Source organism: Ranitomeya imitator, chromosome 5 (assembly GCF_032444005.1).
Source record: "Ranitomeya imitator isolate aRanImi1 chromosome 5, aRanImi1.pri, whole genome shotgun sequence".
In the NCBI taxonomy this organism is placed as follows: Eukaryota; Metazoa; Chordata; class Amphibia; order Anura; family Dendrobatidae; genus Ranitomeya; species Ranitomeya imitator.
Window position 1 is genome coordinate 206,341,952 of NC_091286.1, and position 21,952 is coordinate 206,363,903.

Sequence of the window (21,952 nt, forward strand, 5' to 3'; positions counted from 1 at the left end):
ATCATCAAAATGATTATGACATCATCAGTTCATTATGACATCATCAGTTCATTATGACATCATCAAAATGATTATGACGTCTTAAGTTCATTATGACATCATCAGTTCATTATGACATCATCAAAATGATTATGACATCATCAGTTCATTATGACATCATCAGTCCATTATGACATCATCAGTTCATTATGACATCATCAAAATGATTATGACATCTAAAGTTCATTATGACATCATCAGTTCATTATGACATCACCAAAATGATTATGACATTATCAGTTCATTATGCCATAATCAGTTCATTATGACATCATCAAAATGATTATGACATCATCAGTTCATTATGACATCATCAGTCCATTATGACATCAGTTCATTATGACATCATCAAAATGATTATGACATCATCAGTTGATTATGACATCATCTAAATGATTATGACATCATCAGTTCATTATGACATCATCAGTCCATTATGACATCATCAGTTCATTATGACATCATCAAAATGATTATGACATCATCAGTTCATTATGACATCATCAGTTCATTATGACATCATCAAAATGATAATGACATCATCAGTTCATTATGACATCATCAGTTCATTATGACATCATCAAAATGATTATGACATCATCAGTTGATTATGACCTCATCAGTTCATTATCACATCACCAGTTCATTATGACATCATCAGTTCATTATGACATCATCAGTCCATTATGACATCAAAATAATTATGACATCATCAGTCCATTATGACATCATCAGTCCATTATGACATCATCAAAATGATTATGACATCATCAGTTCATTGTGACATCATCAGTTCATTATCACATCATCAGTTGATTTTGACATCATCAGTTGATTATGACATCATCAGTTCAGTATGATATCATCAAAATGATTATGACATCATCAGTTCATTATGACATCATCAGTCCATTATGACATCATCAGTTCATTATGACATCATCAAAATGATTATGACATCATCAGTTCATTATGACATCATCAGTCCATTATGACATCATCAGTCCATTATGACATCATCAGTTCATTATGACATCATCAAAATGATTATGACATCATCAGTTCATTATAACATCATCAAAATGATTATGACATCATCAGTTCATTATGACATCATCAGTTCATTATGACATAATCAAAATGATTATGACATCATCAGTTCATTATGACATCATCAGTTCATTATGACATCATAAGTCCATTATGACTTCATCAAAATGATTATGACATCATCAGTTCATTAGGACATCATCAGTCCATTATGACATCATCAAAATGATTATGACATCATCAGTTCATTATGACATCATCAAAATGATTATGACATCATCAGTTCATTGTGACATCAAAATGATTATGACATCATCAGTTCATTATGACATCATCAGTTCATTATGACATCATCAAAATGATTATGACGTCTTAAGTTCATTATGACATCATCAGTTCATTATGACATCAGCAAAATGATTATGACATCATCAGTTCATTATGACATCATCAGTTCATTATGACATCATCAGTTCATTATGACATCATCAATATGATTATGACGTCTTAAGTTCATTATGACATCATCAGTTCATTATGACATCATCAAAATGATTATGACATCATCAGTTGATTATGACATCATCAAAATGATTATGACATCATCAGTTCATTATGACATCATCAGTCCATTATGACATCATCAGTTCATTATGACATCATCAAAATGATTATGACATCATCAGTTCATTATGACATCATCAGTTCATTATGACATCATCAAAATGATTATGACATCATCAGTTCATTATGACATCATCAGTTCATTATGACATCATCAAAATGATTATGACATCATCAGTTCATTATGACATCATCAGTCCATTATGACATCATCAGTTCATTATGACATCATCAAAATGATTATTATATCATCAGTTCATTATGACATCATCAGTTCATTATGACATCATCAAAATGATTATGACATCATCAGTTCATTATGACATCATCAGTCCATTATGACATCTTCAGTTCATTATGACATCATCAAAATGATTATGACATCATCAGTTCATTATGACATCATCAAAATGATTATGACATCATCAGTTCATTATGACATCATCAAAATGATTATGACATCAGTTCATTATGACATCATCAGTTCATTATGACATCATCAAAATGATTATGACGTCTCAAGTTCATAATGACATCATTAGTTCATTATGACATCATCAAAATGATTATGACATCATCAGTTGATTATGACATCATCAAAATGATTATGACATCATCAGTCCATTATGACATCATCAGTTCATTATGACATCATCAAAATGATTATGACGTCTTAAGTTCATTATGACATCATCAGTGGATTATGACATCATCAAAATGATTATGACATCATCAGTTGATTATGACATCATCAAAATGATTATGACATCAGTTCATTATGACATCATCAGTCCATTATGACATCATCAGTTCATTATGACATCATCAAAATGATTATGACATCATCAATATGATTATGACGTCTTAAGTTCATTATGACATCATCAGTTCATTATGACATCATCAAAATGATTATGACATCATCAGTTGATTATGACATCATCAAAATGATTATGACATCATCAGTTCATTATGACATCATCAGTCCATTATGACATCATCAGTTCATTATGACATCATCAAAATGATTATGACATCATCAGTTCATTATGACATCATCAGTTCATTATGACATCATCAAAATGATTATGACATCATCAGTTCATTATGACATCATCAGTTCATTATGACATCATCAAAATGATTATGACATCATCAGTTCAATATGACATCATCAGTCCATTATGACATCATCAGTTCATTATGACATCATCAAAATGATTATTATATCATCAGTTCATTATGACATCATCAGTTCATTATGACATCATCAAAATGATTATGACATCATCAGTTCATTATGACATCATCAGTCCATTATGACATCTTCAGTTCATTATGACATCATCAAAATGATTATGACATCATCAGTTCATTATGACATCATCAAAATGATTATGACATCATCAGTTCATTATGACATCATCAAAATGATTATGACATCAGTTCATTATGACATCATCAGTTCATTATGACATCATCAAAATGATTATGACGTCTCAAGTTCATAATGACATCATTAGTTCATTATGACATCATCAAAATGATTATGACATCATCAGTTGATTATGACATCATCAAAATGATTATGACATCATCAGTCCATTATGACATCATCAGTTCATTATGACATCATCAAAATGATTATGACGTCTTAAGTTCATTATGACATCATCAGTGGATTATGACATCATCAAAATGATTATGACATCATCAGTTGATTATGACATCATCAAAATGATTATGACATCAGTTCATTATGACATCATCAGTCCATTATGACATCATCAGTTCATTATGACATCATCAAAATGATTATGACATCATCAAAATGATTATGACATCATCAGTTCATTATGACATCATCAGTTCATTATGACATCATCAGTTCATTATGACATCATCAAAATGATTATGACATCATCAGTTCATTATGACATCATCAAAATGATTATGACATCATCAGTCCATTATGACATCATCAGCTCATTATGACATCATCAGTCCATTATGACATCATCAGTTCTCTATGACATCATCAAAATGATTATGACATCATCAGTCCATTATGACATCATCAGTTCATTATGACATCATAAAATGATTATGACATCATCAGTTTATTATGACATCATCAGTTCATTATGACATCATCAAAATGATTATGACATCATCAGTTCATTATGACATCATCAGTTCATTATGACATCATCAAAATGATTATGACATCATCAGTTCATTATGACATCATCAGTCCATTATGACATCATCAGTTCATTATGACATCATCAAAATGATTATGACATCAGTTCATTATGACACCATCAGTTCATTACGACATCATCAGTTCATTATGACATCATCAAAATGATTATGACATCATCAAAATGATTATGACATCATCAGTTCATTATGACATCATCAGTTCATTATGACATCATCAAAATGATTATGACGTCTTAAGTTCATTATGACATCATCAGTTCATTATGACATTATCAAAATGATTATGACATCATCAGTTGATTATGACATCATCTAAATGATTATGACATCATCAGTTCATTATGACATCATCAGTCCATTATGACATCATCAGTTCATTATGACATCATCAAAATGATTATGACATCATCAGTTCATTATGACATCATCAGTTCATTATGACATCATCAAAATGATTATGACATCATCAGTTCATTATGACATCATCAGTTCATTATGACATCATCAAAATGATTATGACATCATCAGTTGATTATGACCTCATCAGTTCATTATCACATCACCAGTTCATTATGACATCATCAGTTCATTATGACATCATCAGTCTATTATGACTAGTGTTGAGCGATACCGTCCGATACTTGAAAGTATCGGTATCGGATAGTATCGGCCGATACCCGAAAAATATCGGATATCGCCGATACCGATATCCGATACCAATACAAGTCAATGGGACATCAAGTATCGGAATGTATCCTCATGGATCCCAGGGTCTGAAGGAGAGGAAACTCTCCTTCAGGCCCTGGGATCCATATTAAAGTGTAAAATAAAGAATTAAAATAAAAAATATTGTTATATTCACCTCTCCGGCGGCCCCTGGACATCAGCGGGAGGATCCGGCGTCCGGCACGGCTTCTTTCTTCAAAATGCGCGCCTTCAGGACCTGTGGAATGACGTCCCGGCTTCTGATTGGTCGCGTGCCGCCCATGTGACCGCCACGCGACCAATCAGAAGCCGCGACGTCATTCCTCAGGTCCTAAAAGGCGCTCATTCTAGGACTTTAGCTGAGGAATGACGTCGCGGCTTCTGATTGGTCGCGTGGCGGTCACATGGGCGGCACGCGACCAATCAGAAGCCGGGACGTCATACCACAGGTCCTGAAGGCGCGCATTTTGAAGAAAGAAGCCGTGCCGGACGCCGGATCCTCCCGCTGATGTCCAGGGGCCGCCGGAGAGGTGAATATAACAATATTTTTTTATTTTAATTCTTTATTTTACACTTCCGATACCGATACCCGATATCACAAAAATATCGGATCTCGGTATCGGAATTCCGATACCGCAAGTATCGGCCGATACCCGATACTTGCGGTATCGGAATGCTCAACACTAATTATGACATCAAAATAATTATGACATCATCAGTCCATTATGACATCATCAGTCCATTATGACATCATCAAAATGATTATGACATCATCAGTTCATTGTGACATCATCAGTTCATTATCACATCATCAGTTGATTATGACATCATCAGTTGATTATGACATCATCAGTTCAATATGACATCATAAAAAATGATTATGACATCATCAGTTCATTATGACCTCATGAGTTCATTATCACATCACCAGTTCATTATATCATCAGTTCATTATCACTTCATCAGTCCATTATGACATCAAAATGATGATGACATCATCAGTTCATTATGACATCATCAGTCCATTATGACATCATCAAAATGATTATGACATCATCAGTTTATTATGACATCATCAAAATGATTATGACATCATCAGTTCATTATGACATCATAAGTCCATTATGACTTCATCAAAATGATTATGACATCTTCAGTTCATTATGACATCATCAAAATGATTATGACATCATCAGTTCATTATGACATCATCAGTCCATTATGACATCATCAGTTCATTATGACATCATCAAAGTGATTATGACATCATCAGTTCATTATGACATGATCAGTCCATTATGACATCATCAGTCCATTATGACATCATCAGTTTATTATGACATCATCAAAATGATTATGACATCATCAGTTGATTATGACATCATCAAAATGATTATGACATCATCAGTTCATTATGACATCATCAGTCCATTATGACATCATCAGTTCATTATGACATCATCAAAATGATTATGACGTCTTAAGTTCATTATGACATCATCAGTGGATTATGACATCATCAAAATGATTATGACATCATCAGTTGATTATGACATCATCAAAATGATTATGACATCAGTTCATTATGACATCATCAGTCCATTATGACATCATCAGTTCATTATGACATCATCAAAATGATTATGACATCATCAAAATGATTATGACATCATCAGTTCATTATGACATCATCAGTTCATTATGACATCATCAAAATGATTATGACATCATCAGTTCATTATGACATCATCAAAATGATTATGACATCATCAGTCCATTATGACATCATCAGCTCATTATGACATCATCAGTCCATTATGACATCATCAGTTCATTATGACATCATCAAAATGATTATGACATCATCAGTCCATTATGACATCATCAGTTCATTATGACATCATAAAATGATTATGACATCATCAGTTTATTATGACATCATCAGTTCATTATGACATCATCAAAATGATTATGACATCATCAGTTCATTATGACATCATCAGTTCATTATGACATCATCAAAATGATTATGACATCATCAGTTCATTATGACATCATCAGTTCATTATGACATCATCAGTTCATTATGACATCATCAAAATAATTATGACATCATCAGTCCATTATGACATCATCAGTCCATTATGACATCATCAAAATTATTATGACATCATCAGTTCATTGTGACATCATCAGTTCATTATCACATCATCAGTTGATTATGACATCATCAGTTGATTATGACATCATCAGTTCAATATGACATCATAAAAAATGATTATGACATCATCAGTTCATTATGACCTCATGAGTTCATTATCACATCACCAGTTCATTATATCATCAGTTCATTATCACTTCATCAGTCCATTATGACATCAAAATGATGATGACATCATCAGTTCATTATGACATCATCAGTCCATTATGACATCATCAAAATGATTATGACATCATCAGTTTATTATGACATCATCAAAATGATTATGACATCATCAGTTCATTATGACATCATAAGTCCATTATGACTTCATCAAAATGATTATGACATCTTCAGTTCATTATGACATCATCAAAATGATTATGACATCATCAGTTCATTATGACATCATCAGTCCATTATGACATCATCAGTTCATTATGACATCATCAAAGTGATTATGACATCATCAGTTCATTATGACATGATCAGTCCATTATGACATCATCAGTCCATTATGACATCATCAGTTTATTATGACATCATCAAAATGATTATGACATCATCAGTTGATTATGACATCATCAAAATGATTATGACATCATCAGTTCATTATGACATCATCAGTCCATTATGACATCATCAGTTCATTATGACATCATCAAAATGATTATGACGTCTTAAGTTCATTATGACATCATCAGTGGATTATGACATCATCAAAACGATTATGACATCATCAGTTGATTATGACATCATCAAAATGATTATGACATCAGTTCATTATGACATCATCAGTCCATTATGACATCATCAGTTCATTATGACATCATCAAAATGATTATGACATCATCAAAATGATTATGACATCATCAGTTCATTATGACATCATCAGTTCATTATGACATCATCAAAATGATTATGACATCATCAGTTCATTATGACATCATCAAAATGATTATGACATCATCAGTCCATTATGACATCATCAGCTCATTATGACATCATCAGTCCATTATGACATCATCAGTTCATTATGACATCATCAAAATGATTATGACATCATCAGTCCATTATGACATCATCAGTTCATTATGACATCATAAAATGATTATGACATCATCAGTTTATTATGACATCATCAGTTCATTATGACATCATCAAAATGATTATGACATCATCAGTTCATTATGACATCATCAGTTCATTATGACATCATCAAAATGATTATGACATCATCAGTTCATTATGACATCATCAGTTCATTATGACATCATCAGTTCATTATGACATCATCAAAATGATTATGACATCATCAGTTCATTATGACATCATCAGTTCATTACGACATCATCAGTTCATTATGACATCATCAAAATGATTATGACATCATCAAAATGATTATGACATCATCAGTTCATTATGACATCATCAAAATGATTATGACGTCTTAAGTTCATTATGACATCATCAGTTCATTATGACATTATCAAAATGATTATGACATCATCAGTTGATTATGACATCATCTAAATGATTATGACATCATCAGTTCATTATGACATCATCAGTTCATTATGACATCATCAGTTCATTATGACATCATCAAAATGATTATGACATCATCAGTTCATTATGACATCATCAAAATGATTATGACATCATCAGTTCATTATGACATCATCAGTTCATTATGACATCATCAAAATGATTATGACATCATCAGTTGATTATGACCTCATCAGTTCATTATCACATCACCAGTTCATTATGACATCATCAGTTCATTATGACATCATCAGTCCATTATGACATCAAAATAATTATGACATCATCAGTCCATTATGACATCATCAGTCCATTATGACATCATCAAAATGATTATGACATCATCAGTTCATTGTGACATCATCAGTTCATTATCACATCATCAGTTGATTATGACATCATCAGTTGATTATGACATCATCAGTTCAATATGACATCATAAAAAATGATTATGACATCATCAGTTCATTATGACCTCATGAGTTCATTATCACATCACCAGTTCATTATATCATCAGTTCATTATCACTTCATCAGTCCATTATGACATCAAAATGATGATGACATCATCAGTTCATTATGACATCATCAGTCCATTATGACATCATCAAAATGATTATGACATCATCAGTTTATTATGACATCATCAAAATGATTATGACATCATCAGTTCATTATGACATCATAAGTCCATTATGACTTCATCAAAATGATTATGACATCTTCAGTTCATTATGACATCATCAAAATGATTATGACATCATCAGTTCATTAGGACATCATCAGTCCATTATGACATCATCAGTTCATTATGACATCATCAAAGTGATTATGACATGATCAGTTCATTATGACATGATCAGTCCATTATGACATCATCAGTCCATTATGACATCATCAGTTTATTATGACATCATCAAAATGATTATGACATCATCAGTTCATTATGACATCATCAGTTCATTATGACATCATCAGTTCATTATGACATCATCAAAATGATTATGACATCATCAGTTCATTATGACATCATCAGTTCATTATGCAATCATCAGTTCATTATGACATCATCAGTTCATTATGACATCATCAAAATGATTATGACATCATCAGTTCATTATGACATCATCAGTTCATTATGACATCATCAGTTCATTATGACATCATCAAAATGATTATGACATCATCAGTTCATTATGACATCATCAAAATGATTATGACATCATCAGTTCATTATGACATCATCAGTCCATTATGACATCTTCAGTTCATTATGACATCATCAAAATGATTATGACATCATCAGTTCATTATGACATCATCAAAATGATTATGACATCATCAGTTCATTATGGCATCATCAAAATGATTATGACATCATCAGTTCATTGTGACATCATCAGTTCATTATCACATCATCAGTTGATTATGACATCATCAGTTGATTATGACATCATCAGGTCAATATGACATCATCAAAATGATTATGACATCATCAGTTCATTATGACATCATCAGTTCATTATGACATCATCAGTTCATTATGACATCATCAAAATGATTATGACATCATCAAAATGATTATGACACCATCAGTTCATTATGACATCATCAGTTCATTATGACATCATCAAAATGATTATGACGTCTTAAGTTCATTATGACATCATCAGTTCATTATGACATTATCAAAATGATTATGACATCATCAGTTGATTATGACATCATCTAAATGATTATGACATCATCAGTTCATTATGACATCATCAGTCCATTATGACATCATCAGTTCATTATGACATCATCAAAATGATTATGACATCATCAGTTCATTATGACATCATCAGTTCATTATGACATCATCAAAATGATTATGACATCATCAGTTCATTATGACATCATCAGTTCATTATGACATCATCAAAATGATTATGACATCATCAGTTGATTATGACCTCATCAGTTCATTATCACATCACCAGTTCATTATGACATCATCAGTTCATTATGACATCATCAGTCCATTATGACATCAAAATAATTATGACATCATCAGTCCATTATGACATCATCAGTCCATTATGACATCATCAAAATGATTATGACATCATCAGCTCATTGTGACATCATCAGTTCATTATCACATCATCAGTTGATTATGACATCATCAGTTGATTATGACATCATCAGTTCAATATGACATCATAAAAAAATGATTATGACATCATCAGTTCATTATGACCTCATGAGTTCATTATCACATCACCAGTTCATTATATCATCAGTTCATTATCACTTCATCAGTCCATTATGACATCAAAATGATGATGACATCATCAGTTTATTATGACATCATCAGTCCATTATGACATCATCAAAATGATTATGACATCATCAGTTTATTATGACATCATCAAAATGATTATGACATCATCAGTTCATTATGACATCATAAGTCCATTATGACTTCATCAAAATGATTATGACATCTTCAGTTCATTATGACATCATCAAAATGATTATGACATCATCAGTTCATTATGACATCATCAGTCCATTATGACATCATCAGTTCATTATGACATCATCAAAGTGATTATGACATCATCAGTTCATTATGACATGATCAGTCCATTATGACATCATCAGTCCATTATGACATCATCAGTTTATTATGACATCATCAAAATGATTATGACATCATCAGTTCATTATGACATCATCAGTTCATTATGACATCATCAGTTCATTATGACATCATCAAAATGATTATGACATCATCAGTTCATTATGACATAATCAGTCCATTATGACATCATCAGTTCATTATGCAATCATCAGTTCATTATGACATCATCAGTTCATTATGACATCATCAAAATGATTATGACATCATCAGTTCATTATGACATCATCAGTTCATTATGACATTATCAGTTCATTATGACATCATCAAAATGATTATGACATCATCAGTTCATTATGACATCATCAGTTAATTATGACATCATCAAAATGATTATGACATCATCAGTTCATTATGACATCATCAGTCCATTATGACACCTTCAGTTCATTATGACATCATCAAAATGATTATGACATCATCAGTTCATTATGACATCATCAAAATTATTATGACATCATCAGTTCATTATGGCATCATCAAAATGATTATGACATCATCAGTTCATTGTGACATCATCAGTTCATTATCACATCATCAGTTGATTATGACATCATCAGTTGATTATGACATCATCAGTTCAATATGACATCATCAAAATGATTATGACATCATCAGTTCATTATGACCTCATGAGTTCATTATCACATCACCAGTTCATTATATCATCAGTTCATTATCACTTCATCAGTCCATTATGACATCATCAAAATGATTATGACATCATCAGTTTATTATGACATCATCAAAATGATTATGACATCATCAGTTCATTATGACATCATAAGTCCATTATGACTTCATCAAAATGATTATGACATCTTCAGTTCATTATGACATCATCAAAATGATTATGACATCATCAGTTCATTATGACATCATCAGTCCATTATGACATCATCAGTTCATTATGACATCATCAAAGTGATTATGACATCATCAGTTCATTATGACATGATCAGTCCATTATGACATCATCAGTCCATTATGACATCATAAAAATGATTATGACATCATCAAAATGATTATGACATCATCAGTTCATTATGACATCATCAGTTCATTATGACATCATCAGTTAATTATGACATCATCAAAATGATTATGACATCATCAGTTCATTATGACATCATCAGTCCATTATGACATCATCAGTTCATTATGCAACCATCAGTTCATTATGACATCATCAGTTCATTATGACATCATCAAAATGATTATGACATCATCAGTTCATTATGACATCATCAGTTCATTATGACATCATCAGTTCATTATGACATCATCAAAATGATTATGACATCATCAGTTCATTATGACATCATCAGTTCATTATGACATCATCAAAATGATTATGACATCATCAGTTCATTTTGACATCATCAGTCCATTATGACATCTTCAGTTCATTATGACATCATCAAAATGATTATGACATCATCAGTTCATTATGACATCATCAAAATGATTATGACATCATCAGTTCATTATGGCATCATCAAAATGATTATGACATCATCAGTTCATTATGACATCATCAGTTCATTATGACATCATCAAAATGATTATGACGTCTCAAGTTCATTATGACATCATCAGTTCATTATGACATCATCAAAATGATTATGACATCATCAGTTGATTATGACATCATCTAAATGATTATGACATCATCAGTTCATTATGACATCATCAGTCCATTATGACATCATCAGTTCATTATGACATCATCAAAATGATTATGAGATCATCAGTTCATTATGACATCATCAGTTCATTATGACATCATCAAAATGATTATGACATCATCAGTTCATTATGACATCATCAGTTCATTATGACATCATCAAAATGATTATGACATCATCAGTTGATTATGACCTCATCAGTTCATTATCACATCACCAGTTCATTATGACATCATCAGTTCATTATGACATCATCAGTCCATTATGACATCAAAATAATTATGACATCATCAGTCCATTATGACATCATCAGTCCATTATGACATCATCAAAATGATTATGACATCATCAGCTCATTGTGACATCATCAGTTCATTATCACATCATCAGTTGATTATGACATCATCAGTTGATTATGACATCATCAGTTCAATATGACATCATAAAAAAATGATTATGACATCATCAGTTCATTATGACCTCATGAGTTCATTATCACATCACCAGTTCATTATATCATCAGTTCATTATCACTTCATCAGTCCATTATGACATCAAAATGATGATGACATCATCAGTTTATTATGACATCATCAGTCCATTATGACATCATCAAAATGATTATGACATCATCAGTTTATTATGACATCATCAAAATGATTATGACATCATCAGTTCATTATGACATCATAAGTCCATTATGACTTCATCAAAATGATTATGACATCTTCAGTTCATTATGACATCATCAAAATGATTATGACATCATCAGTTCATTATGACATCATCAGTCCATTATGACATCATCAGTTCATTATGACATCATCAAAGTGATTATGACATCATCAGTTCATTATGACATCATCAGTCCATTATGACATCATCAGTTCATTATGACATCATCAAAGTGATTATGACATCATCAGTTCATTATGACATGATCAGTCCATTATGACATCATCAGTCCATTATGACATCATCAGTTTATTATGACATCATCAAAATGATTATGACATCATCAGTTCATTATGACATCATCAGTTCATTATGACATCATCAGTTCATTATGACATCATCAAAATGATTATGACATCATCAGTTCATTATGACATCATCAGTCCATTATGACATCATCAGTTCATTATGCAATCAACAGTTCATTATGACATCATCAGTTCATTATGACATCATCAAAATGATTATGACATCATCAGTTCATTATGACATCATCAGTTCATTATGACATCATCAGTTCATTATGACATCATCAAAATGATTATGACATCATCAGTTCATTATGACATCATCAGTTAATTATGACATCATCAAAATGATTATGACATCATCAGTTCATTATGACATCATCAGTCCATTATGACACCTTCAGTTCATTATGACATCATCAAAATGATTATGACATCATCAGTTCATTATGACATCATCAAAATGATTATGACATCATCAGTTCATTATGGCATCATCAAAATGATTATGACATCATCAGTCCATTATGACATCATCAAAATGATTATGACATCATCAGTTTATTATGACATCATCAAAATGATTATGACATCATCAGTTCATTATGACATCATAAGTCCATTATGACTTCATCAAAATGATTATGACATCTTCAGTTCATTATGACATCATCAAAATGATTATGACATCATCAGTTCATTATGACATCATCAGTCCATTATGACATCATCAGTTCATTATGACATCATCAAAGTGATTATGACATCATCAGTTCATTATGACATCATCAGTCCATTATGACATCATCAGTTCATTATGACATCATCAAAGTGATTATGACATCATCAGTTCATTATGACATGATCAGTTCATTATGACATCATCAGTCCATTATGACATCATCAGTTTATTATGACATCATCAAAATGATTATGACATCATCAGTTCATTATGACATCATCAGTTCATTATGACATCATCAGTTCATTATGACATCATCAAAATGATTATGACATCATCAGTTCATTATGACATCATCAGTCCATTATGACATCATCAGTTCATTATGCAATCATCAGTTCATTATGACATCATCAGTTCATTATGACATCATCAAAATGATTATGACATCATCAGTTCATTATGACATCATCAGTTCATTATGACATCATCAGTTCATTATGACATCATCAAAATGATTATGACATCATCAGTTCATTATGACATCATCAGTTAATTATGACATCATCAAAATGATTATGACATCATCAGTTCATTATGACATCATCAGTCCATTATGACACCTTCAGTTCATTATGACATCATCAAAATGATTATGACATCATCAGTTCATTATGACATCATCAAAATGATTATGACATCATCAGTTCATTATGGCATCATCAAAATGATTATGACATCATCAGTTCATTGTGACATCATCAGTTCATTATCACATCATCAGTTGATTATGACATCATCAGTTGATTATGACATCATCAGTTCAATATGACATCATCAAAATGATTATGACATCATCAGTTCATTAAGACCTCATGAGTTCATTATCACATCACCAGTTCATTATATCATCAGTTCATTATCACTTCATCAGTCCATTATGACATCATCAAAATGATTATGACATCATCAGTTTATTATGACATCATCAAAATGATTATAACATCATCAGTTCATTATGACATCATAAGTCCATTATGACTTCATCAAAATGATTATGACATCATGAGTTCATTATGACATCATCAGTCCATTATGACATCATCAGTTCATTATGACATCATCAAAGTGACTATGACATCATCAGTTCATTATGACATGATCAGTCCATTATGACATCATCAGTCCATTATGACATCATCAGTTTATTATGACATCATCAAAATGATTATGACATCATCAGTTCATTATGGCATCATCAGTTCATTATGACATCATCAGTTAATTATGACATCATCAAAATGATTATGACATCATCAGTTCATTATGACATCATCAGTCCATTATGACATCAACAGTTCATTATGACATCATCAAAATGATTATGACATCATCAGTTCATTATGACATCATCAGTTCATTATGACATCATCAGTTCATTATGACATCATCAAAATGATTATGACATCATCAGTTCATTATGACATCATCAGTTCATTATGACATCATCAAAATGATTATGACATCATCAGTTCATTTTGACATCATCAGTCCATTATGACATCTTCAGTTCATTATGACATCATCAAAATGATTATGACATCATCAGTTCATTATGACATCATCAAAATGATTATGACATCATCAGTTCATTATGGCATCATCAAAATGATTATGACATCATCAGTTCATTATGACATCATCAGTTCATTATGACATCATCAAAATGATTATGACGTCTCAAGTTCATTATGACATCATCAGTTCATTATGACATCATCAAAATGATTATGACATCATCAGTTGATTATGACATCATCAAAATGATTATGACATCATCAGTTCATTATGACATCATCAGTCCATTATGACATCATCAGTTCATTATGACATCATCAAAATGATTATGACGTCTTAAGTTCATTATGACATCATCAGTGGATTATGACATCATCAAAATGATTATGACATCATCAGTTGATTATGACATCATCAAAATGATTATGACATCAGTTCATTATGACATCATCAGTCCATTATGACATCATCAGTTCATTATGACATCATCAAAATGATTATGACATCATCAGTTCATTATGACATCATCAGTTCATTATGACATCATCAAAATGATTATGACATCATCAGTTCATTATGACATCATCAAAATGATTATGACATCATCAGTCCATTATGACATCATCAGCTCATTATGACATCATCAGTCCATTATGACATCATCAGTTCATTATGACATCATCAAAATGATTATGACATCATCAGTCCATTATGACATCATCAGTTCATTATGACATCATCAAAATGATTATGACATTATCAGTTCATTATGCCATCATCAGTTCATTATGACATCATCAAAATGATTATGACATCATCAGTTCATTATGACATCATCAGTCCATTATGACATCAGTTCATTATGACATCATCAAAATGATTATGACATCATCAGTTCATTATGACATCATCAAAATGATTATGACATCATCAGTTCATTATGACATCAAAATGATTATGACATCATCAGTTCATTATGACATCATCAGTTCATTATGATATCATCAAAATGATTATGACGTCTTAAGTTCATTATGACATCATCAGTTCATTAAGACATCATCAAAATGATTATGACATCATCAGTTGATTATGACATCATCAAAATGATTATGACATCATCAGTTCATTATGACATCATCAGTCCATTATGACATCATCAAAATGATTATGACGTCTTTAGTTTATTATTACATCATCAGTTCATTATGACATCATCAGTTCATTATGACATCATCAAAATGATTATTACATCATCAGTTGATTATGACATCATCAAAATGATTATGACATCATCAGTTCATTATGACATCATCAGTCCATTATGACATCATCAGTCCATTATGACATCATCAAAATGATTATGACATCATCAGTTCATTGTGACATCATCAGTTCATTATCACATCATCAGTTGATTTTGACATCATCAGTTGATTATGACATCATCAGTTCAGTATGATATCATCAAAATGATTATGACATCATCAGTTCATTATGACCTCATGAGTTCATTATCACATCACCAGTTCATTATGACATCATCAGTCCATTATGACATCATCAGTCCATTATGACATCATCAAAATGATTATGACATCATCAGTTCATTATGACATCATCAGTCCATTATGACATCATCAGTTCATTATGACATCATCAAAATGATTATGACATCATCAGTTCATTATGACATCATCAGTCCATTATGACATCATCAGTCCATTATGACATCATCAGTTCATTATGACATCATCAAAATGATTATGACATCATCAGTTCATTATGACATCATCAGTTCATTATGACATCATAAGTCCATTATGACTTCATCAAAATGATTATGACATCAACAGTTCATTATGACATCATCAGTCCATTATGACATCATCAAAATGATTATGACATCATCAGTTCATTATGACATCATCAAAATGATTATGACATCATCAGTTCATTGTGACATCAAAATGATTATGACATCATCAGTTCATTATGACATCATCAGTTCATTATGACATCATCAAAATGATTATGACGTCTTAAGTTCATTATGACATCATCAGTTCATTATGACATCAGCAAAATGATTATGACATCATCAGTTCATTATGACATCATCAGTTCATTATGACATCATCAGTTCATTATGACATCATCAATATGATTATCACGTCTTAAGTTCATTATGACATCATCAGTTCATTATGACATCATCAAAATGATTATGACATCATCAGTTGATTATGACATCATCAAAATGATTATGACATCATCAGTTCATTATGACATCATCAGTCCATTATGACATCATCAGTTCATTATGACATCATCAAAATGATTATGACATCATCAGTTCATTATGACATCATCAGTTCATTATGACATCATCAAAATGATTATGACATCATCAGTTCATTATGACATCATCAGTTCATTATGACATCATCAAAATGATTATGACATCATCAGTTCATTATGACATCATCAGTCCATTATGACATCATCTGTTCATTATGACATCATCAAAATGGTTATTATATCATCAGTTCATTATGACATCATCAGTTCATTATGACATCATCAAAATGATTATGACATTATCAGTTCATTATGACATCATCAGTCCATTATGACATCTTCAGTTCATTATGACATCATCAAAATGATTATGACATCATCAGTTCATTATGACATCATCAAAATGATTATGACATCATCAGTTCATTATGACATCATCAAAATGATTATGACATCATCAGTTCATTATGACATCATCAGTTCATTATGACATCATCAAAATGATTATGACGTCTCAAGTTCATAATGACATCATCAGTTCATTATGACATCATCAAAATGATTATGACATCATCAGTTGATTATGACATCATCAAAATGATTATGACATCATCAGTTCATTATGACATCATCAGTCCATTATGACATCATCAGTTCATTATGACATCATCAAAATGATTATGACGTCTTAAGTTCATTATGACATCATCAGTGGATTATGACATCATCAAAATGATTATGACATCATCAGTTGATTATGACATCATCAAAATGATTATGACATCATCAGTTCATTATGACATCATCAGTCCATTATGACATCATCAGTTCATTATGACATCATCAAAATGATTATGACATCATCAAAATGATTATGACATCATCAGTTCATTATGACATCATCAGTTCATTATGACATCATCAAAATGATTATGACATCATCAGTTCATTATGACATCATCAAAATGATTATGACATCATCAGTCCATTATGACATCATCAGCTCATTATGACATCATCAGTCCATTATGACATCATCAGTTCATTATGACATCATCAAAATGATTATGACATCATCAGTCCATTACGACATCATCAGTTCATTATGACATCATAAAATGATTATGACATCATCAGTTTATTATGACATCATCAGTTCATTATGACATCATCAAAATGATTATGATATCATCAGTTCATTATGACATCATCAGTTCATTATGACATCATCAAAATGATTATGACATCATCAGTTCATTATGACATCATCAGTCCATTATGACATCATCAGTTCATTATGACATCATCAAAATGATTATGACATCATCAGTTCATTATGACATCATCAGTTCATTATGACATCATCAAAATGATTATGACATCATCAAAATGATTATGACATCATCAGTTCATTATGACATCATCAAAATGATTATGACATCATCAGTTGATTATGACATCATCAAAATGATTATGACATCATCAGTTCATTATGACATCATCAGTCCATTATGACATCATCAGTTCATTATGACATCATCAAAATGATTATGACGTCTTAAGTTCATTATGACATCATCAGTGGATTATGACATCATCAAAATGATTATGCCATCATCAGTTCATTATGACATCATCAAAATGATTATGACATCATCAGTTCATTATGACATCATCAGTCCATTATGACATCAGTTCATTATGACATCATCAAAATGATTATGACATCATCAGTTCATTATGACATCATCAAAATGATTATGACATCATCAGTTCATTATAACATCAAAATGATTATGACATCATCAGTTCATTATGACATCATCAGTTCATTATGACATCATCAAAATGATTATGACGTCTTAAGTTCATTATGACATCATCAGTTCATTAAGACATCATCAAAATGATTATGACATCATCAGTTGATTATGACATCATCAAAATGATTATGACATCATCAGTTCATTATGACATCATCAGTCCATTATGACATCATCAAAATGATTATGACGTCTTTAGTTTATTATTACATCATCAGTTCATTATGACATCATCAGTTCATTATGACATCATCAAAATGATTATTACATCATCAGTTGATTATGACATCATCAAAATTATTATGACATCATCAGTTCATTATGACATCATCAGTCCATTATGACATCATCAGTCCATTATGACATCATCAAAATGATTATGACATCATCAGTTCATTGTGACATCATCAGTTCGTTATCACATCATCAGTTGATTTTGACATCATCAGTTGATTATGACATCATCAGTTCAGTATGATATCATCAAAATGATTATGACATCATCAGTTCATTATGACCTCATGAGTTCATTATCACATCACCAGTTCATTATGACATCATCAGTCCATTATGACATCATCAGTCCATTATGACATCATCAGTCCATTATGACATCATCAAAATGATTATGACATCATCAGTTCATTATGACATCATCAGTCCATTATGACATCATCAGTTCATTATGACATCATCAAAATGATTATGACATCATCAGTTCATTATGACATCATCAGTCCATTATGACATCATCAGTCCATTATGACATCATCAGTTCATTATGACATCATCAGTTCATTATGACATCATCAGTTCATTATGACATCATCAAAATGATTATGACATCATCAGTTCATTATGACATCATCAGTTCATTATGACATCATAAGTCCATTATGACTTCATCAAAATGATTATGACATCATCAGTTCATTATGACATCATCAGTCCATTATGACATCATCAAAATGATTATGACATCATCAGTTCATTATGACATCATCAAAATGATTATGACATCATCAGTTCATTGTGACATCAAAATGATTATGACATCATCAGTTCATTATGACATCATCAGTTCATTATGACATCATCAAAATGATTATGACGTCTTAAGTTCATTATGACATCATCAGTTCATTATGACATCAGCAAAATGATTATGACATCATCAGTTCATTATGACATCATCAGTTCAATATGACATCATCAGTTCATTATGACATCATCAATATGATTATGACGTCTTAAGTTCATTATGACATCATCAGTTCATTATGACATCATCAAAATGATTATGACATCATCAGTTGATTATGACATCATCAAAATGATTATGACATCATCAGTTCATTATGACATCATCAGTCCATTATGACATCATCAGTTCATTATGACATCATCAAAATGATTATGACATCATCAGTTCATTATGACATCATCAGTTCATTATGACATCATCAAAATGATTATGACATCATCAGTTCATTATGACATCATCAGTTCATTATGACATCATCAAAATGATTATGACATCATCAGTTCATTATGACATCATCAGTCCATTATGACATCATCAGTTCATTATGACATCATCAAAATGATTATTATATCATCAGTTCATTATGACATCATCAGTTCATTATGACATCATCAAAATGATTATGACATTATCAGTTCATTATGACATCATCAGTCCATTATGACATCTTCAGTTCATTATGACATCATCAAAATGATTATGACATCATCAGTTCATTATGACATCATCAAAATGATTATGACATCATCAGTTCATTATGACATCATCAGTTCA